At 46.5% G+C, this 24,729-nt stretch overlaps 1 non-coding gene across 1 annotated transcript; it reads right to left on the bottom strand.

Moving 5' to 3' along the window:
* Nucleotides 1–2,906: 2,906 nt before the first annotated feature.
* On the bottom strand, nucleotides 2,907–2,981 carry Trnas-cga. The gene has a single exon. It is a non-coding gene; the product is annotated as a tRNA-Ser (tRNA).
* Nucleotides 2,982–24,729: the final 21,748 nt, after the last annotated feature.

Below are 24,729 nucleotides of genomic sequence, written 5' to 3' on the forward strand. Positions count from 1 at the left end.
GCACTGATAACTTTAAGCAAACGCTGCTGCTCTCAGTCGTTAAGTGAAGGCCGTCGGCCACCTCGTTGTCCGTAGTGAGAGACAAGCCTCAAATTCGGTATTCTCGGCACACTCTTGACACTGTGGATCTCGGTATATTGAATTCCCTCACGCTTTCCGAAACTGAACATCCCATGTGTCTAGCTGCATCTATGATTCCGCGTTCAGAACCTGTTACTTCCCGTCGTGCGGCCATGACCACGTCATAGACCTTATCACATGAATCACCTGAGTACAAACGTCAGCTCCGACAATGCACTGCCCCTTTATAACTTGTCCACGACATGCTGCCGCCATCTATATACACTCCTGGAAATGGAAAAAAGAACACATTGACATAGGTGTGTCACACTCACCATACTTGCTCCGGACACTGCGAGAGGACTGTACAAGCAATGATCACACGCACGGCACAGCGGACACACCAGGAACCGCGGTGTTGGCCGTCAAATGGCGCTAGCTGCGCAGCATTTGTGCACCGCCGCCGTCAGTGTCAGCCAGTTTGCCGTGGCATACGGAGCTCCATCGCAGTCTTTAACACTGGTAGCATGCCGCGACAGCGTGGACGTGAACCGTATGTGCAGTTGACGGACTTTGGGCGAGGGCGTATAGTGGGCATGCGGGAGGCCGGGTGGACGTACCGCCGAATTGCTCAACATGTGGGGCGTGAGGTCTCCACAGTACATCGATGTTGTCGCCAGTGGTCGGCGGAAGGTGCACGTGCCCGTCGACCTGGAACCGGACCGCAGCGACGCACGGATGCACGCCAAGACCGTAGGATCCTACGCAGTGCCGTAGGGGACCGCACCGCCACTTCCCAGCAAATTAGGGACACTGTTGCTCCTGGGGTATCGGCGAGGACCATTCGCAACCGTCTCCATGAAGCTGGGCTACGGTCCCGCACACCGTTAGGCCGTCTTCCGCTCACGCCCCAACATCGTGCAGCCCGCCTCCAGTGGTGTCGCGACAGGCGTGAATGGAGGGACGAATGGAGACGTGTCGTCTTCAGCGATGAGAGTCGCTTGTGCCTTGGTGCCAATGATGGTCGTATGCGTGTTTGGCGCCGTGCAGGTGAGCGCCACAATCAGGACTGCATACGACCGAGGCACACAGGGCCAACACCCGGCATCATGGTGTGGGGAGCGATCTCCTACACTGGCCGTACACCACTGGTGATCGTCGAGGGGACACTGAATAGTGCACGGTACATCCAAACCGTCATCGAACCCATCGTTCTACCATTCCTAGACCGGCAAGGGAACTTGCTGTTCCAACAGGACAATGCACGTCCGCATTTATCCCGTGCCACCCAACGTGCTCTAGAAGGTGTAAGTCAACTACCCTGGCCAGCAAGATCTCCGGATCTGTCCCCCATTGAGCATGTTTGGGACTGGATGAAGCGTCGTCTCACGCGGTCTGCACGTCCAGCACGAACGCTGGTCCAACTGAGGCGCCAGGTGGAAATGGCATGGCAAGCCGTTCCACAGGACTACATCCAGCATCTCTACGATCGTCTCCATGGGAGAATAGCAGCCTGCATTGCTGCGAAAGGTGGATATACACTGTACTAGTGCCGACATTGTGCATGCTGTGTTGCCTGTGTCTATGTGCCTGTGGTTCTGTCAGTGTGATCATGTGATGTATCTGACCCCAGGAATGTGTCAATAAAGTTTCCCCTTCCAGGGACAATGAATTCACGGTGTTCGTATTTCAATTTCCAGGAGTGTATGTGCATATCACTATCCTCTGACTTCTGTCACGTGAGATCGGTCGTTATTTTCCCCAGTCGATTCAAGAAACACATAGGCACAAACGATAAAACTGCGTTCTCTCCAGACACAAACTATGTGAAACGTAAGACTCAAAACACAGAAGAGCGCGTGGAAGTAATTTGTAAAGCCCCGAAACTTCGGCGCCTCACTCAAAGGAGCCAGAGAAAGTACTCAATGAACAAAAAGATTTTCAGATGCGTAGCTCTTTTGGACTTTGTAAAGAGATTTTGCAGGCACGGTCGGCCATACACTCGCTCAAAAAGTTGGCCGCTACGACGTTTGCACCGGCGGCAGGTCGGACTAGGCCGGCGGGGACGAGATCTACCGAGCAGCCGACTTGAACTGCTCGCTGCAGATCTTCCCGAGCCAGGAAAAACAACGCTGTCAGGTGGAATACTAGCTGAAGGAGAAATGTAATGTGCAAGACTGAAGAAAATGAGTCGGGGGTTTGAACTATGATATTATGTTCCATTCTATGCTCGGATCATAATTTTATTTTATCTTTTGAGTGCTCACTTTACCGCAACGACTTTATCATCTTGATGTGCAACAGACAGAGAGAGACGTCTCATAAGATGCTCGCCCACGGGCTTCAGAGAATTGTTTTTCCTGTTCATCTGCATTAAATTACATTTCTCTACATTTACAGCGAGTCGACATTTATCATTCCAAATAGAAATTCTGTTAAGTCCTCTCGTGCTCTACTAATGTCGCTCGACAGCGACACCTTCTTGTACACTGCAGCTTAATCAGCAATCAGTCGGTAATGCTGCTCACACTATTTGTCAGATGGTTTATGTAAATAGAGAAAAAGAGTGGTCCCATCACGCTCCCTGCGTCAATCCTGATGATATCCTTCTCTTTGCTGGGCATTCGCCAAAAAAACGTAAAGCGTTATATTGCTTAAGCAGTCTTTGAGCCATTCACACATTTGAGGACCTATATCGCATGCTCGGACCTTCGTCAACAGTGTGCAGTGAGGCAGTATCAACATTTTTCGAAAACGCTAGGGATATGGAATCTGCCTGTTGCCCTTCAGCAGGATATCGTGCGAAAAAACCCAGCTTAAGAAACTTCCTGGCAGATTAAAACTGTGTGCCCGACCGAGACTCGAACTCGGGACCTTTGCCTTTCGCGGGCAAGCGCTCTACCAACTGAGCTACCGAAGCACGACTCACGCCCGGTACTCACAGCTTTACTTCTGCCAGTATCTCGTCTCCTACCTTCCAAACTTTACAGAAGCTCTCCTGCGAAACTTGCAGAACTAGCACTCCTGAAAGAAAGGATATAGCGGAGACATGGCTTAGCCACAGCCTGGGGGATGTTTCCAGAATGAGATTTTCACTCTGCAGCGGAGTGTGCGCTGATATGAAACTTCCTGGCAGATTAAAACTGTGTGCCCGACCGAGACTCGAACTCGGGACCTTTGCCTTTCGCGGGCAAGTGCTCTACCAACTGAGCTACCGAAGCACGACTCACGCCCGGTACTCACAGCTTTACTTCTGCCAGTATCTCGTCTCCTACCTTCCAAACTTTACAGAAGCTCTCCTGCGAAACTTGCAGAACTAGCACTCCTGAAAGAAAGGATATAGCGGAGACATGGCTTAGCCACAGCCTGGGGGATGTTTCCAGAATGAGATTTTCACTCTGCAGCGGAGTGTACGCTGATATGAAACTTCCTGGCAGATTAAAACTGTGTGCCCGACCGAGACTCGAACTCGGGACCTTTGCCTTTCGCGGGCAAGTGCTCTACCAACTGAGCTACCGAAGCACGACTCACGCCCGGTACTCACAGCTTTACTTCTGCCAGTATCTCGTCTCCTACCTTCCAAACTTTACAGAAGCTCTCCTGCGAAACTTGCAGAACTAGCACTCCCGAAAGAAAGGATATAGCGGAGACATGGCTTAGCCACAGCATGGGGGATGTTTCCAGAATGAGATTTTCACTCTGCAGCGGAGTGTGCGCTGATATGAAACTTCCTGGCAGATTAAAACTGTGTGCCCGACCGAGACTCGAACTCGGGACCTTTGCCTTTCGCGGTCAAGTGCTCTACCAACTGAGCTACCGAAGCACGACTCACGCCCGGTACTCACAGCTTTACTTCTGCCAGTATCTCGTCTCCTACCTTCCAAACTTTACAGAAGCTCTCCTGCGAAACTGGCAGAACTAGCACTCCTGAAAGAAAGGATATAGCGGAGACATGGCTTAGCCACAGCCTGGGGGATGTTTCCAGAATGAGATTTTTCACTCTGCAGCGGAGTGTGCGCTGATATGAAACTTCCTGGCAGATTAAAACTGTGTGCCCGACCGAGACTCGAACTCGGGACCTTTGCCTTTCGCGGGCAAGTGCTCTACCAACTTTTTTTTTTGATTTTTTTTAATTTTTTTTGTTTTATTTTTTTATTTTTTTTCCTCTGCCATCCTTTTTTATATATAGATGGAAAAAGGCGTCTTTCAGTTACGACAAACAAAATTAGAATGTACATCCGTAGCAACAACAGAACAAGAGTTTCTTCTAAACTATGAAAGAGAATTTGAAGCCAATAGTGTGGTGATAGATAATAAAGAAAGAAAAACGTAACCAAATCCCGCACGCCATTCCGTGTGCATGGCCCATCTGCGTACAGATTCCATGTTCCAAATTGGTACAACATTTCGCAGCGTCTGGAGCTCCATGACGGCGGTCATCCTCTGCCCGGTACTCCCCAACTGTGAGGGGGGTTGTCGAAGACACTGCGTAAATAGTTGGCAAATAGTTGTCGGTACCGGGGTGTACACTCAAGTGTGCTATGGCTGTCCTGGAGAAATTGCCAGTAATCAAGCACCATCTTCTCATCATCTCGAAAGAGGTAGTATATGGACATGCCTTTAAACCATATGAGAGCATGAGTCTTCGCAGGTGGGAAATAAGTATCCTCTGGACAAAGGAGGAGCCGTGGCTCAATTGTGCGAGGCGCGATACGTAGGTAGCAGGCGAGGATCTTCTGCACTAGCAGCCATACCTCTAACGCCGATCCACATATTAAACGGTGGTCGTCAGTATCCACGAGGTGGCAATGTGGACAAAGGGGGGAATCCGCCATCCCAATAGCGTGCAGCCTTTGTCGTGTTACAACCTTCCCGTTCACCACCTGGTACCACGTGGCTCGTACCCGCGTGGGGAGGAACGACTTCTGGACCGCTCTCCACACTGCAGACCATAGGGTCGTAGGGCTCTTCCTCTCAATCACATTGCGAGGGATGGACCTTAGCAGCAGTCTGTAAAAGTCTCTCGCCTTGGGAGGGCGAATGTTGGGAAGGTCTGGGTGCACGTAACTATACTCAAGAATAAATGCCGAGAGGTGCGAGAGTGAGGGTGTAATGTGCGCAACCGTGACAGGTGGCAGAATAGACGCCGGCAGCAATTCCTCTAACAGACGACCCGTAAGGGAAGCATCTTTGTGGGTCCACAATTTCATCATTGTGCACAAGTATAATGCTGTAGCCCTCGCCCGTACATTTATAAGTCCCAGTCCGCCATCAAGCGGAGGGAGGGTGAGTGTTTCGTAGCGGACTTTGAATAGGTGTCCGGCGGTAAGGTAATATCCAAACGCTGCTTGCAGTCTGTGTGCCATCGCTGTCGGTATCGGTAGGACCTGGGCCATGTGGATCATCTTAGTTGCCACGTGAAGGTTGAGGTATTCCACACGCTGTAGGAGGTCCATCCGTCGAAGTAAGTTCCGGCGAACTTCTGTGCGTATTGCCTGTAGTATTCGTGCATAGTTCATGGCAGCTGTGCGGCGCACATCCTGTGTAAATGTTATGCCCAAGAAACGGATCTTGTTAACGAGTGGGAGTGGGGCTAAAGCGTCCTCCTGTAGACCTCTCCCAATGGGCATCGCTGCCGACTTGGCCACATTCATGAGGCTGCCCGCTGCCAAACCATAGCGATTGATCCATTGTATCACTGAGCGTACCTCGTCACCAGATCGGACAAGTAATAGAAGGTCACCAGCATATATCCTGCAGTGAAAGGTGTGATCCCTCAATGACATGCCCGAGAGCCTGTTTTTCAACCCTCCAACAAGTGGTTCGAGGGCGATCGCGTAAAGGATCATGGAGAGAGGGCATCCTTGGCGAACTGACCGTCGGATCGGAAAGGGGCCCGCAATCCGTCCATTCACCAATACACGGGATGCAGCTCCACGGAAAAGGCGCTGAAAGATGTCGAGAAAGTCAGGCGGGAAGCCCATGCGGGCCATAACGGACAGAAGGAACTTGTGGTGAACTCTATCGAAGGCGTGGTCGAAATCAATGGAGATCAGAGCAGCTCGAAGGCGACAGGATGTGGCGATGGCTATTAAATCCCTGCATTCACTGGTTGCCGTTTGCATGTTGGTCACTCCGCCCTTTGTCGTTTGCTCCATTGAGAGGAGTAGGGGCAGAACCGTCTTCATGCGGCTGGCGAGTAGTCGGGCGAAGATTTTATAGTCCGAGTTGAGCATTGTAATGGGCCTGTAGTCCTCGACCGTCCGACCTCTGGAAGGCTTGTGTACCGGTATTAGGAGACCTTCCACGAATGCAGGTGGCACGTGAGAACCGGGGGTCATCAGTTCTTGGTACATGATGATCCATCGGGGCATCATGAGATCGCGGAAAGTACGATAAAACTCGAGCGGCAGTCCGTCTGGCCTGGGAGATTTGTTGAGTGCTCCCTTGTTAAGCGCGTCCACGATGTCGTCTCGTGTAATCCCACCTAACAGCGTCGCCGCTGCTGCATTGTCGAGGGTGTGCGACACGTGCTGCAGTATGTCGTGATCGTCCGCTCCCTCGTCCTCTGCATTCACCTGGTCGTAAAACCGGCGATAGTGATCTGCGAAGGCTTCTGTAACTGCCGCCTGAGTCATTACGACCCTACCACATGGCAATACGAGGTCCGTGATCAGCTGCTGTCGGCGTCGGCGGCTGTCGAGCACGATGTGATGCATAGACGGGTTTTCTCCTTCCACTCGGTCTTGACGTCGCGATCGCACTACGACCCCCTCCAAACGTTTCCTCGTAAGAGACAATATTTTACCTTTAATTCGGCGGCTTTCCATTTGTCGATTTGGAGATGGTGGTTGGCTGTCGAGTTCGCGAAGCATCGTGTAATAAAAGTCCAATGTGTGACGATGCCAAGCTGCGATATCTTTTCCGAATTGTGTTAGCACACGCCGAAAAGCTGGTTTTGCACAGTCCACCCACCATGCTAGAGTCGATGGGTATCGGGGAAGACGACGTTCGCAATCCAGCCATGTGTTGGCGATAATCTGACGGCATTCCGGGGCTTGAAGATGTGCCACATTCAGCTTCCAGGGTCCTCGGCTGCGCCATACCCTCTGCTGTTGTAGAGTGAGTGTGCATATGAAAGCGCTATGATCGGAGAAGGCAAGCGGCCAACGTTCGGCGTCCAATACTCCCGGCGCTAAAGCTCGTGATACATAAATGCGGTCTAGGCGACTGGCGGAGTGACTAGTAAGGTATGTCGGCCCGGGACGTTCACCGTGCACTGTCTCCCACGTGTCGGTGAGAAGCAGATCTCGAACCAGGAGCCGAAGTTCTTGACAAGTCGAGAAATGTGGGACTTGGTCTTTGGGGTGGAGCACACAGTTAAAATCGCCCCCGAAGATATATTGCTCGAAGCGGCTGATAAAGAGGGGGGCGATATCCTCCGAGTAGAACAGCGATCGTTCGCGGCGTTGGTCAGTTCCTGATGGAGCGTAAATGTTAATGATGCGCGTTCCCAGTGCTGTGATCGCCAGCCCCCTTCCTGACGGAAGATAAGTCACTTCTTCGACGGCAATTCCGTCGCGCACTAGTATTGCCGTACCGCTGCCATTCCGGTCCGCCGGTGACACATATGTCACATAACCGTAGAAAACGGGGAGGGCCGCTATATATACTTCTTGCAACAGGGCAATGTCAACATACGAAGAACGAAGCATCTCACGCAGCAACTGGATCTTCACTGCCGTTCGTATCGTGTTGAGGTTAAGCGTGGCGATACGATAAGCTTGTTGCCGAACCGCAGGTGTTAAGTTATCCATTAAGACTGGAATGACCTATGACGCTTCTGACTGTATTGACACCTCCGCATCCCCCCAAACCTCACCGGCAGTCCTTGCTAGAGAGCCGGCGCCAATGGCGTGGGCCCTGTTGGCGTAACTTGCATGGTTCCGTTGTCGTCGTGGTCATCCGCCCACGTCGGGGAACTGAAAGTAAGATCGGTCTCCCTAGCTTCCTCAGGACACGGCATGGGTGCTTGCATTCCAGAAGGTGGTGGGCAGCATCTGTCCTGCAGCTCGGCATCCGATTTTGCCACTGTAGATACATGTGGTTTGTCCTCAGTTTCGTTCGATGGTGTCACACTGCAGCATATGGCGGCTGCCTCTGTGGTAGCGTCGTCATTGAAGGTGGAATCGTCATCCTCTGGAGGCTGTGTCGCATCCCATTCGGAAGTTGCTCTACGCCTCCGCTTCCGTCGCTTCGGAGAGCGTTGCTTCCTGGTGTGTCCTTCCGAGTCAGAAGATGGCAAAGAGTCACGACGTTCCGGCACAAAGGCAGCCGTAGGCACAATAAGCGAGTCTACGGCCATGCTATCGTCATGTATGTTGTTAACAGTCGACGGGGGCGGCGGCATCGGAGTTGAATCCGTATCTTGTGGAACGGGTGTGTCATCATCGCCCTGTATTGGAGCATGGAGCCGCGACCCAACAGTGGATGTCGGCTGTCGTGGTGAAGTAGTAGCTGTCGTGAGGGCTGCTGCATAAGTCACAGGAAGCAGCGTCGGCTGCGATGGCGGGTCCACTTCAGCCGGCGGCAGTTGAGTGATGCGACGTTGCATACATTCTGATCTGAGGTGTCCCTCCTTCCCACAACCAGAGCAGGTCTTCGGTTGCCCATCGTAGATGACGATGGCACGGCAGCCACCGATAGTCAGATATGAAGGTACATGTCTTTTAAGTTCTATTCGAACCTGGCGGACTCCGTTCAACACCGGATATGTCTGGAATTGCGTCCATTTTTCCGCAATATGATCATGGACCGTGCCGTAGGGGCGCAGCGCTGTCACAACGTCCTCCGCCGGTAGTTCGAAAGGAAGTTCGAAAATTCTGATCGTGCGAAGTCCCATGTCAGAATAATCGACGTGCACAGTCCCCACATTGCCATCAGCATGGCAGAAACGGAGGCCCTGTTTCGTGTCCCGAAGGATCCGTTCACATGTTGCGTCGTTGATGATCTTCACATATACGATACTACTCACAATGGACAAGTGAATGCCGAGAATGTCGGTCGCCGGGATTTTAACTTCTTCTCGTAGAAATCGTTCGACTTCGAGTGCTTTGGGCCGTGCAAATTCGTTGCGGAACGTAAATTTGAGCGTCGATTTTCTGTATTGGTGCGCCATAGTGATCTATATGCTGAGTACGGCACGCGCGAAACGGCCGAGTACTATGTAAACAACACGAGCGCTCGCTCCGCGGCAGGAACACAAACAGCGCGTCCTCACCGCAGCACAGCCAAAGGCCAACTACCAACTGAGCTACCGAAGCACGACTCACGCCCGGTACTCACAGCTTTACTTCTGCCAGTATCTCGTCTCCTACCTTCCAAACTTTACTTTCTGAAACCCAGCTTAGTTTTGCACGAGTGCTTGTTTTGAAATCGATGGCGACTTGTGGACAGAAGCTTTTCTGCCTCAAGGAAATTTGTTGTATTCTAACTTAGAATACTTGCAATAATTCCGTAGCAAGCCGTTGTTAGCCTATAATTTTGTGGGTCCGTTCCTTTACGCTTCTTATATATGAGAGTTTCCTGTGCTTTTTTCCACTCTCTTGGAACTTCGCCCTGGGTGAGAGATTCACGATAAATGCTTGCTAAGTAAGAGGCCAATGCCGCAGAGTACTCTCTGTAAAACCAAACTGAGATTCCACCCGGAACTGTCAACTTATTTGTTTTCAACTCTTTCAATTGCCCATATCTACATAATCTACGTATATCTTCCATACGGGAGTTGTAACGTCCCCCTTCCCTTCTATCGACAATGTTAGAAATATATGACCGCGTAAGCATGTGCCTAAATAATTGGAATAAAATTTTGAAAAGGCTATCGTTCCGAAGATTCATTATAAAGTCGATACATGAGGGGGAGGTTAACAACAAGATGCCTTCTAGGACAATTTATTCCGCCTATTTAATTACTGTAAAATTTAGTATGGTTGTTCGAAAGGTTTGTGCTATCATTCACGTACTGTGCCAACGAGAAGGGGTACCACGTTGATCGGAACAGAATAATAAGAGTTACTGAAATAATTACAGCTAAAAGAAATACGGTCGCCAGTCCAATTGGGCAAAATTTCTGTTCGGTAGGTGAATTAATGAGCCGAACAGTCAATGTCAAGAATTACTCGAACACGCGTGGCAACAGGGGGCTGCACGCACCTTAACAAAAACAATGAAACAGTCACATAATAAAGCGAGAATGGAGATAGTTTGCACTCAAAATATCACTAACTAATAAAGCTGAAATTTCGAAAACATACAAGATAGCACTTAGATTAATGGTTACTTACTGTTGTAAGTGACAATGGCGCTACCTCACAACAACGTCTACTATTTTCATATGAATTTTGGAAAATGGCAAAAAATAATTAAAAGAATCTCTACTGACTTCTGGACAGGGAAGTTGAAATTGATAATTACTGTATCAAAAGGTAATTATTATACTTTAGCACGACTGCAAGTCAAAATGTGAACCAGAACTTTACTAACAACAAATTACAATAATCACTGATATTTGCACTCGCTAATTCTAGTTAGTGCTTTTGTTCATAGTGCCAGGAATCATTTTAATTTGATTAGTTGATTTACTATTTGCAACAATTAGAACGCCTCAGATTAAAGTACAAATTTAAAGATAGTGCGACTGAATGCTTCAAGTTCAAATCTTTACTCTAACTGAATCATTTAGTTCATAAGCAAAATTAAATGGCACTGCAATTTTCATTTTTCATAAACGGTACTCGGATTATTGTAACAGTAGGACAGGACAGGAACCTACTTGGTGGATGATTTTAGGAGAATGACGTGTAAACAGTTTTGATTAAACTATGGTAATTATTCACTCGCAAAACACCACAAAGCTGAGTAACGCCGTTACAAAACTAGTTGAGAATAAGTTGTGATGCAGCAATCTTACTTCAGTCCATTCTCGCAGTGACGATGTTGCTGACGAAGATACTGTTGCTGGCTGCTTTCCATGATAATTAGCGAGCACGGGAGTTATTGGCAATGACATTGGCGTGGCGTGTTCTTGATGTTGCTGCAGCCAATATTTCCACCACCCACGCTCATCACTTGCCACGTGCCACTAAACAATCACTCCTCCAGTACAGTGCACGCCATCCACGCGTCCGCACTTCACCAAGTTTCACACCAGAGTTCTCTCTCTGTGTAGCGCGCGCTCTGACGTAACATCCTCCAGCGTCCAGAGACGCCGCTACTCCAACGATATTTATTCGTTGACAAAAACCTAACGTTTCCCTAATATTCCCTCAGCGATTACTCAGCGATATTTACATAATATACATAATTGATTATACAGAAAAATAAACAAATTAATTCATACGTCGTGTACATATAGATTTACACAAAGATAAAAGCAAGTATATATACAATAATAAATGGTCAAAGAGCACATCGGCATGAAAGTGTTAGAGTCAATGCGACGTCCAAACGATATTACGATCCTCCTGCGTGAATGATTTTTTGAAGGTCAAATTTGAAAATTCAGCTTTCCTTTTACAGAGTGATCGACGAGTGATCGCTGAAATTGGTCTAGTTCTCGGAAAGATGTTTTACTAACATATGGAAGTTGTTACATGTTTGGCAAATCAGTCTTCTTATAGACACACCAACTGCTACTAACCTTTACCTGCTGATATGCCAGCGTTCGTTTTTGAACCGAGAGTACACAACAATCTCTGATTCCTCAGCATTTTCCGAATTTTGCTCTTAAATCACGTAATGACTTTTCCGTCCTTTGTCTACTCACGCGGTAATTCTCCAGAGCGTGATTTGCAGTGTCTAAACTTTGCCCATAATTCCTGTACCTTCATCATATTATTAGTGAATTATCTCATTCCTTCTCCAAGAAGTAAGCTGACAATTCTTTATACGCTATTTCCAGCAAAAAAGCTCTCTTAGCCACATTGACGGATTTGTATACTTTAGTGGCGATGATATCATGATCGCTAATCCCTGTCTCTCTGACGATACTGCCTACAAAGTTAGACCTGTTTGTGGCTACGACATCTAAAATATTCGTACTGGCCGGCGGAAGTGGCCGTGCGGTTAAAGGCGCTGTAGTCTGGAACCGCAAGGCCGCTACGGTCTCAGATTCGAATCCTGCCTCGGGCATGGATGTTTGTGATGTCCTTAGGTTAGTTAGGTTTAACTAGTTCTAAGTTCTAGGGGACTAATGACCTCAGCAGTTGAGTCCCATAGTGCTCAGAGCCATTTGAACCATTTATTCGTACTGCGTGTGGATTTTCGCACTACTTGCTCAAGGCAGAGTTTGTGGAGGAGGCATTCTCAACTTCTTCACAAGGCCTCTGTCTGTACTTCCTCCAACGAATCCATAGACATCCCAGTTTACACTCTGTAGGCCAATGTCCACGCAGTAACTTCGCATCATCGGCCTATTTCCACGCTACTGAGTGTAGACGTTCTGTGAACGATTCCACAACTGGCAGAATACAAAGGTAAGTAGATGAGTATTAGAATGGTAATAAATTACTGATACGTCTATGAATGCAAAACATGTAACTGGTGCAGTGTTTTAATATTTAAATCATGAACAGATTTTATTTAGTATGACGAATACTGAAAGTAGTCAGACAGAGTGGCAATGAGCACCACCACACCAGCGCCGCCTCGCCTCCACCCCCCCCCCCCCCCCTTAATCCATTTTTCCTCTCCCTGTGCCACTCTACCATTAAGCAGTTATTGTGTCTATGAAAAAAAAAGGTTCAAATGGCTCTGAGCACTAAGGGACTTAACTGTTGAGGACATCAGTCCATCAGTCCCCTATAACTTAGAACTACTTAAACCTAACTAACCTAAGGACATCACACACATCAATACCCGAGGCAGGATTCGAACCTGCGACCGAAGTGGTCGCGCAGTTCCGTATGGAACTGCAGAGCGCTACCTTCGCGTGACAGGAGATGCCCATTTTGCTCATTTTTCGCACGACTATACGACTCATTCAAATACAATAAATTCTGCTGTAATGAGACGCGATTCCCAAACATTTTTACAAATAGAAAGTCAAAGTTTTACTAACCTGTTGATTATAGTACAAGAGTGCTATCTATCGAGCAGCGGTATTTGCACAGTGGGTCAAAACTTTGCTGAACTGACTGCACAGGGCTTCTGCGTTGTCGCAGGGCCAGAGAGAAACCTGAAGGTTGCATTGCTCTTCACTCGCCGGTGCTGAATCAGTTGACAGCTTCGGTATACGACTTCATGCCGACATACTTCAAATATTATTGCTGCAACGGGCATTCTTTCTGAATGTTAATGGCGTGTTTCCCCTACCATTTTTAGAAATCAACGTGCGTGTCAGAAAGTGGCTTTGATAAAACGTCCTTTGGTCAAGTCCGCAGGGGAGAGCGTTTGTACATTGAGAACAGTGCGCCTAGAAACATGTGACGTTTTACAATTTGGTGACTTATTTTAGTATGAGAACACGCATTAGTCACAATCATAAACAGTTTCCGGGTTTTCTATTGCTTTTTATTGTTATGAGACGTGAGTTTGTATTTTGTGCACCATACGTGAATATTTCTGCATATGTAATGTTGTATAATAGGCCAATATTACTATTTTTGTAAATGCTCTTCGCCAGTTTTGTAAAGGCCTCGTCGCTACAGTTGTGGAGGAGAGTTTCCACTGTTGTTACGGCAGGCCAAGTTTGTGAGCTCGTGAAACAACTTCTGGTGCAGTCCACCGCTACGACAATTTCTCCCTGCCACTGTTATACACCTATGCCCCAGGGTCAGGCAACAGGTACTACAACACTCCAACAAATTAGTAACAAAGTCACACACAGGAGTTAAAAAGGTTTACTTATCTTGCGACACTGCTTGTAATATAACACAAGAAAGGCTTTCAATGGCTACGCGCAAATAATCTTAGGTGAAGTTCACAGCACATAGCATATGCAACTTACAACTGTCTGTTCGCTCGCTAAACGTCGTTCCCTGTCTAAGTCAGGCCGGGATGATGATCTATAACCAACTGGGTGAGAGCGGCTCTTCTATCTTCCGAGTAGGCTCCTTTCCGCTGTCGTCCGGTCATTGGCAGATTGTATTCGATGGCCGAGGCGAAGTCGTTATCTTCATCCACAGCGCCGCCCGTGGCGATGGTGGAACTTGCGCAATGGCCCCAGCTCGCACCTTTGGGTTTGTGGTGCTTTCACCCTGGCAGTGTCTTGTTCGGGCGACACAGCAACTAGTACAGCTATTTGGAAAATATTTTAAATAATGTGCTTTAAATTCAGCGACAGAATTTTATTTCAAGTAAAAACCTACTTTTTTTAAAAAAATCTAACTATATAACGTGTGGACGGTTAAGTAATACTTCATGGCCATAGTAAACCGAAATCGGTAATCTGAGGACCTAACATTTTGTGATCACAGACGAACATAAATTTATTCTACACATTCCGGATCACTGTTCGATTCACGACCATGTCGCAGCTTGTGGGAATGCTTTATCGGTCGTTCACCGTCTTGTATCTTGAAACGTAAGGGAATATTTTTACGAGGGAACTTGAGATATTTAACAATAAACTGAGTTTCTTTAATATCTTAAATCTCATAACAATTTTACTTGTCTTGTAAATAAAAAAATATGTAAGTTTCCAATACCTCCTATTTAGAAATGTATTCGATTTGTAGCTGATTTTCGATAATATTCCCTCTTACTTTGCTGCTACTTACTGATTACTGATGTGTAGTAAAGTAATAATGTGACACATGTACCACTAAATACAGTTCTGACACGATTTTCTCCTGTTGTGTACAATTTCATTGACGAAGATAGGGAAAGGCGCGCTACAGAGCGGTGTGGTAACTGTTGTCGTACGAAAGCTGGACAGGAGCAGAAATGATTAGTGAACGAGTTAACTCAGAAAACAGAATATTTACTTAACTTGTATTTCTCCAAGCAGACGAAGACTGATTACAGATAATACGCAAGAAACAGAGTCCAGCTATCCCTGTCACGAAGGAGAGGCTCCAAGCAGAAGTGGGCTGGGCGGCTGCCACAGGCCGCCCTATATTGTGGCTGTAGAGGTTGCTCGAAGTACAGATCTGCTGCAGGTGTGGCTCAGCACATGCGCACCACTGGGTGCACCCAATTCCGTCTGATTGCTATTGGCGTCGAACGGAAATTTGCAATTCTGTTACGAACGTAACGACGCCCGTGGCGTAGTATCAATAGGTGATGCCACACTCCATTACAACGTGCTAAATTTTAAGAGAATATTTGTTCCTCAGAACACTTTTTCCCATTTGAAGAAACCTTAATTGTGGAGTAATTTTTGTAATTTCAGAAAAAAAACTGCATGACACAAGAAGTGAAAGCCATATTTAAAAACTAAATAAGAAAATATATCAAACTTTCAGTTAATGGCTAGAGGCAACAGCGTGAAAAGTGTTACAGAAAAAACACTCTCCGCTACTATATACTCGTATTTTATGTTTTTATGTTATATAATACTCCAGATGCTGTCGACCTACAGATGACGACTTGTGTGTAATAACTTCCCTGGGAGAACATTTCAAGACATGCCTAAATGTATCTACAAATAAATACAGTGTGTTGAAAACGTATTCCATATTTTGAGAGGTGGGAGTATGGACCGAAACAAGAAAAAAATGCCCAGGAGAGTAAGGGCTCCAAAATGCATACCTTAAGAGCTATGAGCACTGGTTCATCTTTGCTGCTGTGAAACCACCTCTTCTACTGATAACGTGCTCGTAGCTTATAGTACCCAACGATCACACGAAGGAATTAGCAAATCGGAAACTATTAACTCTCTTAAGGAGGTGGTTTCGCTTTGGACCATAATTTTAAAATTTTTCACAAAATTAATATTCATTACCTTAGTAAGCAAGAATACGTGAAGAAAACGACCAAAAGTAAACACTCAGTGGTTTTAGGACGTAGTTTCACTGTGGAACCACTGTGACATACAGTATTCAACTTCTCATCATTTCATGTGGTATATTTAAAAACCAATTCGCATTTGTTCCAGACAAAATCTCACAACACGTCTCAAAACTTCCATGGATTCATAACGCCTGAAACTAACCATAGTCCTAAATAACAAGCCACAATGTGCCTGGAAAGTAATAAATTTTGCGTTAAAAACACCCAGACATTTCATTTCGAAACCACTCATAAACGCAGTAGTACAATCTAAAATTTACTTTAATTAGCATTAGATATCCTTACTTTCCCTGTCAATGATTTCCTCAATATGACCATTTATAGAAATACCCCAGTGTATTACTAGATGTCTCTGTCTTACAACAGCGTCCGTGGTTTCATGTTAGGGCACCAGCACCTTGAAAAAAAAAATGAAATTGTAGTTTCGGACAGGAACCACTGGTAATCAAAGGGTTAAGCTATGGACTTCAGAGCACGTGTTTACTGGACTTTTTTCTTATTTTGGTCCTTACTGTCACCCCTTAAAGTGTGAAAAGCGAAGAGCTTGCAGCAAAAGAGATGTGTTCCACAGAAGCGAAGATGTGCATCTTAGAGCTTTTGTTTACTGGACACTTTTTCTGTTTTGGCACATACTAGTATGTTTCAAAATATGGTGTATCTTTTTTCAGTACCTTGATTAATTTCATATCGTTACATTATTATACCTTGCCACGAAAGTGTGACTATACGTACCACAGTGAGACAATTGTTCATGAAAACTTAGAGAAAAATTACGAAACTCGGACGCAGCACTAGCTGACTTCTAGTCCACTGCCATAGCCGGCTGCGGTAACACCCCAGCTCGCCAGATGGCGCTTTAGGATAGTAATCAACCGGTTGCAGAAACGCAGCGTACCAGTACAGCATTTGTTACGTCTAAGTATGTCCTACAATAGTGTGAAAGACGCGAAAAATCAGTAGTCCGGTGGTGTGTGCTTCCCACGTGAGACTGGTTGATCCTCTACCCGTATGTGTGGAAAATGTGCTATCTTTCCATTCGAAGGGTGTGCTAAGTTATCATTAGATTTGAAAAGCATAACCTATATCGGTGTCGCTTTCTCGTTTCTGTTACAAATAGAGTATTACGGTTCTGCAACAGTGTTCCGTGTTAGAACGAGAACTCCTCTTCAGATTACAGCAACGTCACTTCCCAGTCGGGGTTCTCAGGAAGAGGAGGGCCACAAAGGGGCAACAGCGGTGCTCATTGTTAGAGTGGAGAGGATTGATTCAGAGAGCGCCAGGGGGACTCCCCGCGGTCCGCCGCGTTACACCTGCACCGTCTCCGCCGGCAAATCGCTTTTTGAATACAAAGGCTGCCGGAGTGACAACTCTTAGGCGAACGCGGTGATTTACATAGCACACAGGGCCCTATGCTAATGCGGCCGCCGCAGTCCGCATCGCTAACAGGACTCGGGGCGCTATCCCCGCTCGAATCTCCGCGGAGCGAAAAATATTTGTTGAGCAATCGCGATACTCCGTTAACCGCGATAGAAAACTTCGATAGGCATGCCATTCGTACGGCGGCATAGGACCGCGTCAAACCTCCCACCCATGTATCGGGATATCTGACCTCCATACTGCACGGAGAAAAGGTTAACGCCGGGCGAGGGCGAGACGGCGGGTCCCGACCCGGGCATCGCATAAATCTGCATAATCACTGCCAGGGCCGGCCGGCAGGCGCGGGGGACCTGTCACAACAGGTGACCGGGGTCGCTCCCGCCGGGCGGGAAGCGCCGACGCCGCCGCCGACGACGACGCCTCCGCGCCGCAGGGCGCCTCGGAGGTGGGACCCGCTCTCTCTGTCATACGCTCGCGAGCCCTCTCACTTTCTTCTCTTCATACCATTCTCGGCTACTACAAAAAGACCCTCTGGGTATTCTGCATACGTGTCAACAGTGAATTAAAACTTCGTTTCCGGAGATTATCTCCATAGTTGTCATCAGAAGACCTTACTACAGGGGGGTAGTCATAACATTTTAATTACCATCTCCAAAAAAGAATAAAGTTAAGTGATCCCCGCTTTACAGTATCGTAGCATACCCTCTAAGTACCAAAACAAAATGGCGCTCCACACTGACAAGGTGGAAATGAGCTTCGCCATTTTGTTTTGGTACCTCCAGCGGCGTGTTATGTGACAGTAGCGCGAGGATTTCATTTTGTACGAAAACTGCAGAGGTAAATGTTTTGGTTGGCAGGAGAGCCAACACCGTGTTACTAGAGGAGGCCGAAAGGCACGCGTTTTAGCTCACGCAGGCTGGCGTGAGGTCTGGAACAGGACAAGGAAATTAGAATTTAGAAAAACGGACGTAGCTGGTGGAATACTTAACTTTAATCCGTTAATGAAGAACGTCGGTCTTGACGGTACATGATTCAATGTCAATAGTAACTGATAATGGCGCCTTGCTAGGTCGTAGCAAATGACGTAGCTGAAGGCTAGGCTAAACTATCGTCTCGGCAAATGAGAGCGTATGTTGTCAGTGAACCATCGCTAGCAAAGTCGGTTGTACAACTGGGCGAGAGCTAGGAAGTCTCTTTAGACCTGCCGTGTGGCGGCGCTCGGTCTGCAATCACTGATAGTGGCGACACGCGGGTCCGACGTATACTAACGGACCGCTGCCGATTTAAAGGCTACCACCTAGCAAGTGTGGTGTCTGGCGGTGACACCACAGTAAATAACAATTAATTACGTAACTTTACTTTTTCGAGGTGATGATTGAAGCTACCGAGCGAGTTGGCGCAGTGGTAACACACTAGACTCGAATTCGGGAGGACGACGGTTCAAAGAGGCGTCCGGCCAACCACATTACGGTTTTACGTGATTTCACTAAAATCGCTCCAGGCAAAAACCGGGATGATTCCTTTGAAATTGCTCGTCCGATTTCCTTCCTCGTCCTTGACATAATCCGAGCTTTTGCTCCGTCTCAAGTGACCTCCTTGTCGACCCAATCTTCCTTCATTCCTTTTTTCGTATCTCTTACTATCACATCGATTTCTACAACCTAAGATAGACAACAGCCTATTAATTTTTTAATTTTTTTTGTCGGGATCCACCACATTGAGTAGTCGACGTTATATTCAGCCAATTATCAGACAAGCTGATAATGAGACAGTAGGGGGATTCCAAATCTTGGTCGGAATCGAGCGATTGGAACACTGTTAATTTATTCGTGGCGCAACATCCTTCAATTAGAACGTTGTTTCAGCCAAAAATTAAAATGCTGTGTAAAGTGTGTATGAACGTGTATGTGCTGCTGAACGGAGTAAAATGATGTGAGCACCACAAGAATGTATGCAGCCTAGTTGCCACTCGAACGAGTGTCACCGCGGAGGTGTCGGCACTGAACTTGCGCAAAATGGAAAAGTGATTAAATGTGATCTTAAACCAGTCGTTCTGAAGACTGGGAAAAGAAGAGAGTCAAAGTGTTTGAGATGTCAGTTGGAAGAAGGGTCCTGAATGTTAAGTGCACTGATAAGCCAAGGAAGGAGAATATTTCTGTACAATCGTTGAAGGAAAGAGTTTGTGAAAAACGGTAACTACACGAAAGGACGGTGAATAGCTCCCTTGTCAAAGATTACAGACTTCCTGAGACTGCATTTAGTGATGTTCATTATTCATACAAACGACATGATCGATTTGGGCATAGGCACTCCAATATTAAATTTATCACAGAAACAAATCACTTCTATATCGATTGAATGAAATAGGTCCAAGCATACGTAGCCGAAAACTAACTGTATCCCCTGTACTACCTTAGCACCTAGGTCAGATCACGTTAAGTTATGTAATAGCTTTAGTTTTATTTTATACCACGTACGTAAACGAACCTCACTGTGGAGTGTACCACCTGAACCTGATTGATGGAGCTTACTTTTGTTTCGTATGCTCCACCGCAAGTTTGGGATATATACATAGCGGAAAACGTGTTTCATTTAACATGATTTGTTTTATGGTAAAGTGGTATGACGGGATACCGGTCTTTTTCGCCTGTCCATGCATAGAATTATTTCGTTGGGTTCCCAAGTTCATCTTTATGATGAGATACACATCACGAAATCTGCCGTGTGTGTTTTATGAGTAATCCGCATCAAGATGTACAGCCGGAGATAATCCTTAATATCACAAAATACTAGTATAATGCCGGCCGGTGTGCCCGTGCGGTTAAAGGTGCTTCAGTCTGGAACCGCGTGACCGCTACGGTCGCAGGTTCGAATCCTGCTTCGGGCATGGATGTGTGTGATGTCCTTAGGTTAGTTAGGTTTAAGTATTTCTAAGTTCTAGGGGACTGATGACCACAGAAGTTAAGTCCCATAGTGCTCAGAGCCATTTGAACCATTTGAACTAGTATAATGCAGCTAGGTGCTTCCGAGATACATCGTCAACAACAGTGGATATATTAAAAACTTCCATGGTACCGTAGGGATCGTTGGAGGTCAAAAATTATAGGCAAATATATTACATTTGGGTATATGCAACAAATCATTGAGAAAAATGGGTGTATATGCAACTATGAAATGAAAAGACTGGAAAAGTGGAAGAGATTGAAACTAGTTACGTCAGACCAGTCAGAAGATTGTGTAAGAGAAACATGCACTACGTCAATTGAGGTGTTTCATTATACGAATGTCACTTTTTACAGTGATAATCGAATTATCGAAAAGATTTAGTTGCAGTGTGATAAGCAGACATGTAGCAACGATATAAAAGCTTACTCGAATATAGATTTGGGCATCACATGTTGCCTTTTGAGCAACAAGACCACAGGTGGGTGCGTTTGTTGTCATGGATACTGAGTGACTCGGCGCGAGCCCGGTCTCGACCTCTGAAAGACGGGGTCAAAATTCATCAAATCTTCCACAGCTTCCACAAACCCCTCCAGGAGAAACAGCAGTTCTCGAATATAGTCAGGACCAATTTCCTCCTTCATTCTTGCCTATTCATGGATAGAGATCCGACATATAAATGCATCGAGCTTAAACTACAGGAGCTTAAACTACACTTTTCTTCTCGTGATAAATGGAAGATAAAGGGGCGGAGTATTCTTCTGAGGAAACTGCAGGGATGGAGGAGGGCAGATACGAGCTGTCACATTACAGAGCGACCTTATTAGGCGGCAATGCCGTATGAACCTTGTTTGTCGTTACATGATATTACTGGCGTGGAATGTTCCGTTGCTCCCGTTTGTAGTACACACGTTTCATATACTTCAAAAGGCGTTGCAGCGTGACTCATGTGGCTAACTCTCATCTTAGAAATTTCATCCGTTGTTTCCTGTTACGTATTTTAGACATGAGTTAGATTACAGATATTTCTCTTGAAACAAGCGAGCTGTTTTTCAACAAATCCATAAACTTCCGTGTAAAACCCAGAGCATCTGTTTCATCGACAGAATCATGTCGTTTGTGAGAGAGCAATTTGGAAACCGATAAAATAGCTTCGAAAGAGGCAAAACTATTGTAATTACTGTCCCGTAATACAACGTATAGACGAGATCGTTGAAGGAAAGTTATAGTAGATGGTAGTGAAATGAGTCTGCAAAGCTTTGCTTATTATTTGCCACTGACACGACCTCTTCCCGACGACGACTCGTATGAGCGACCTTCACTACAACCACTACTGACCAACTCGATGGACACAGGTCGTATATATGAGTACAACGCGCCAGTTCATGTACACGTTGGAAGGAAGAAGTATCGAAGTTGAAGCCATCATAATAGCAACCCATGACTATTGTTGTTTTTGTTGTTGTTGTGGTCTTCAGTCCGAAGGATTTTTGATGTATCTCACCATGCTAATCTATCCTATGCAAGCCTTTTCATTTTTGCATGAGTACTACAGCCTTCGTCCATTTGAACATGATTTCTATGTGTCCCTCCACAATTTTTACCCTCTACACTTCTTTCAGTTTCCTGCTTGGCAGTTTACTGATGCCTCAGGACCGCGTCCTCGCAATCTATCTGTTCTTTTAGTCAAGTTTACCATAAATTTCTTTTTTCCACTATTCATCTCAGTACCTCTCATTTGTTATTCGGTCTTCCCATATAACCTTCAGCATTTTTTCACAGCAACATATTTCAAAAGCTTGTGATTTCTTGTCTGACTTGTTTATCGTCCGTATTTCTCTTTCGTGCAAGGCTATATCTAGACCAATACCTTCAACTAAGACTTCTTAACACACAAAATTATACTAGATGTCAACAAAGATCTCTTTTTCAGAAATAGTGCTCTTGCAGTTGCCGGTCTGCATATTATGTCCTCTCCACGTCGCCCAATATAATTTATTTTGCGGCCCAAATAGCTCAACTGATTCACCACTTTTAGCGTCACATTTCCTAACCTAATTCCCTAAGCGCCACCTGATTTAATCCGTGGACGTTCCGTTTGAACCCTTGTTTTACTTTTGTTGATGTTGATCTAATAATCTCTTTTAAGACACTATCAATTCTGTCCAACTGCGCTTCCAAGTGGTTTACCATCACTGACAAAATTACAGTGTCAGTCAATTATAGTCAACATTGTCAAAGCTTTTCTGTAAATCAACAAATCCTATAACTGCAGGTCTGTCTTTCTTCAACCTATCTTCTAGATTAAGACGGAGGGTCAGTATCATCTCGCGGTTTCCTACGTATCTCCAGAACCTAAACTAATCTTCCCCAAGGTCAGCCGCTTCCAGTTTTTCCAAAAAAAATTCGTGTCAATGTTTAGCACCCACAGCTTACTAAACTGATGGTTTTGTATTATTCACAACTGACACTATCTGCCTTCTTTGGAATGGGAACTATGAAGCTTTTCATTAAGTCCGATGCTATTCCCCTGTCTCGCAGATCTTGAATACCAGATATCTCCAATCTCATCTTCACCTACTTTCTTCTCTTTTTCTAATATTATCATCATGTTTCTTTCCCTTCTAAGACCACATATAGATTTCGTGTTTGTTTTGAATACAGTCAGAGAGAGTCCCTTTAGTCAACCATGGTGCCAGTAGTGCTAGTGTTTGTTTTGAATACAGTCCAGAGACAGGTAGTGCTATTTTCATTGTTTTCTACAAGAAGTGGCTAGCAACCACAGGTTAGTCAACTATCAGCCGCCTTTAGTGAATCAGCAGTCTAGTTAAAAGTCGATTAACTCTCTACAGTAAATTGACTTCTTAGGATGGCTAGGACGTGTGACTGCTGTGTACGGACGCAGGAGGAGCTGGCCACTGTTCGCGAACAGCTGAACGTGTTGATGGCCGCGGTCAGCCGTCTTCAGGCTGCTGCCTCGGAGTGTAGCGGCAGTGGGGAGTCTGGTGCGTCGCATGGTACACCCCAGGTGTTACATGCTTCACCCACTGTCCCTGCTGTCGAGACATCTTCACGGGTACCGGGCGCGGTTGGGCCATCCTCTCCCCAAGGGGAGTGGCGGGTTCAGCGGCGTTCGCGCCGTACGAGGCGGAGGGTCAATGTGGAGGCTGGCTGTGTGGCATCGCCCGCTCTGCCTGTGAGTGGACATGTGACCGCTCCTTCAGCAAGGTCCGAGCAGGCACACGGAGGGAGGGGTTTATTAGTTATTGGGAGCTCCAACGTTAGGCAGGTGATGGAGACCCTTAGGGAAATAGTGGAAAGGTCGGGGAAGAAGGCCAGTGTTCACTCTGTCTGCTTGCCAGGGGGTCTCATCCGAGATGTGGAGGAGGCCCTGCCGGCGGCGATAGAGAGCACTGGGTGCACCTGACTGCAAATTGTTGCTCATGTCGGCACCAATGACTCCTGCCGTCTGGTTTCAGAGGTCATCCTCCGTTCATACAGGCGGTTGGCAGAATTGGTGAAGGCGGAAAGAATCGCTCGCGGGGTGGAATCAGAGCTAACTATTTGTAGTATCGTTCCCAGAACCGATCGCGGTCCTCTGGTTTGGAGCCGAGTGGAAGGCTTTAACCAGAGGCTCAGACGATTCTGCGGAGATCTGGGGTGCAAATTTCGCGACCTCCGCTATCGGGTGGAGAAATGTAGGGTCCCCCTGAATAGGTCAGGCGTGCACTACACGCCGGAAGCGGCTACAAGGGTAGCGGAGTACGTGTGGAGTGCACATGTGGGTTTTTTAGGTTAGAGAATTCCTTCCCTAGGCCCGACAAGACGCCTCCCGAGACGCCGCAAGGTAGGAGTAGGCAAAATGCAACAGGGAATTACAATATTAATGTGCTAATAGTAAACTGCAGGAGCGTCTATAGAAAGGTCCCAGAACTGCTCTCATTAATAAACGGTCACAACGCCCATATAGTACTAAGGACAGAAAGTTGGCTGAAATCAGACGTAAACAGTAATGAAATCCTAAACTCAGATTGGAATGTATACCGTAGAGACAGGCTGGACAGTGAAGGGGGAGGCGTGTTTATAGCGATAAGCAGTGCTATAGTATCGACGGAAATTGACGGAGATCCGAAATGTGAAATAATTTGGGTGAAGGTCACGGTTAAAGCAGGCTCAGACATGGTAATTGGATGTCTCTGTAGGCCCCCTGGCTAAGCAGCTGTTGTGGCTGAGCACCTGAAGGATAATTTGGAAAATATTTCGAGTAGATTTCCCCACCATGTTATAGTTCTGGGTGGAGATTTTAATTTGCCGGATATAGACTGGGAGACTCAAACG

Source organism: Schistocerca americana, chromosome 5 (assembly GCF_021461395.2).
Source record: "Schistocerca americana isolate TAMUIC-IGC-003095 chromosome 5, iqSchAmer2.1, whole genome shotgun sequence".
NCBI lineage: Eukaryota > Metazoa > Arthropoda > Insecta > Orthoptera > Acrididae > Schistocerca > Schistocerca americana.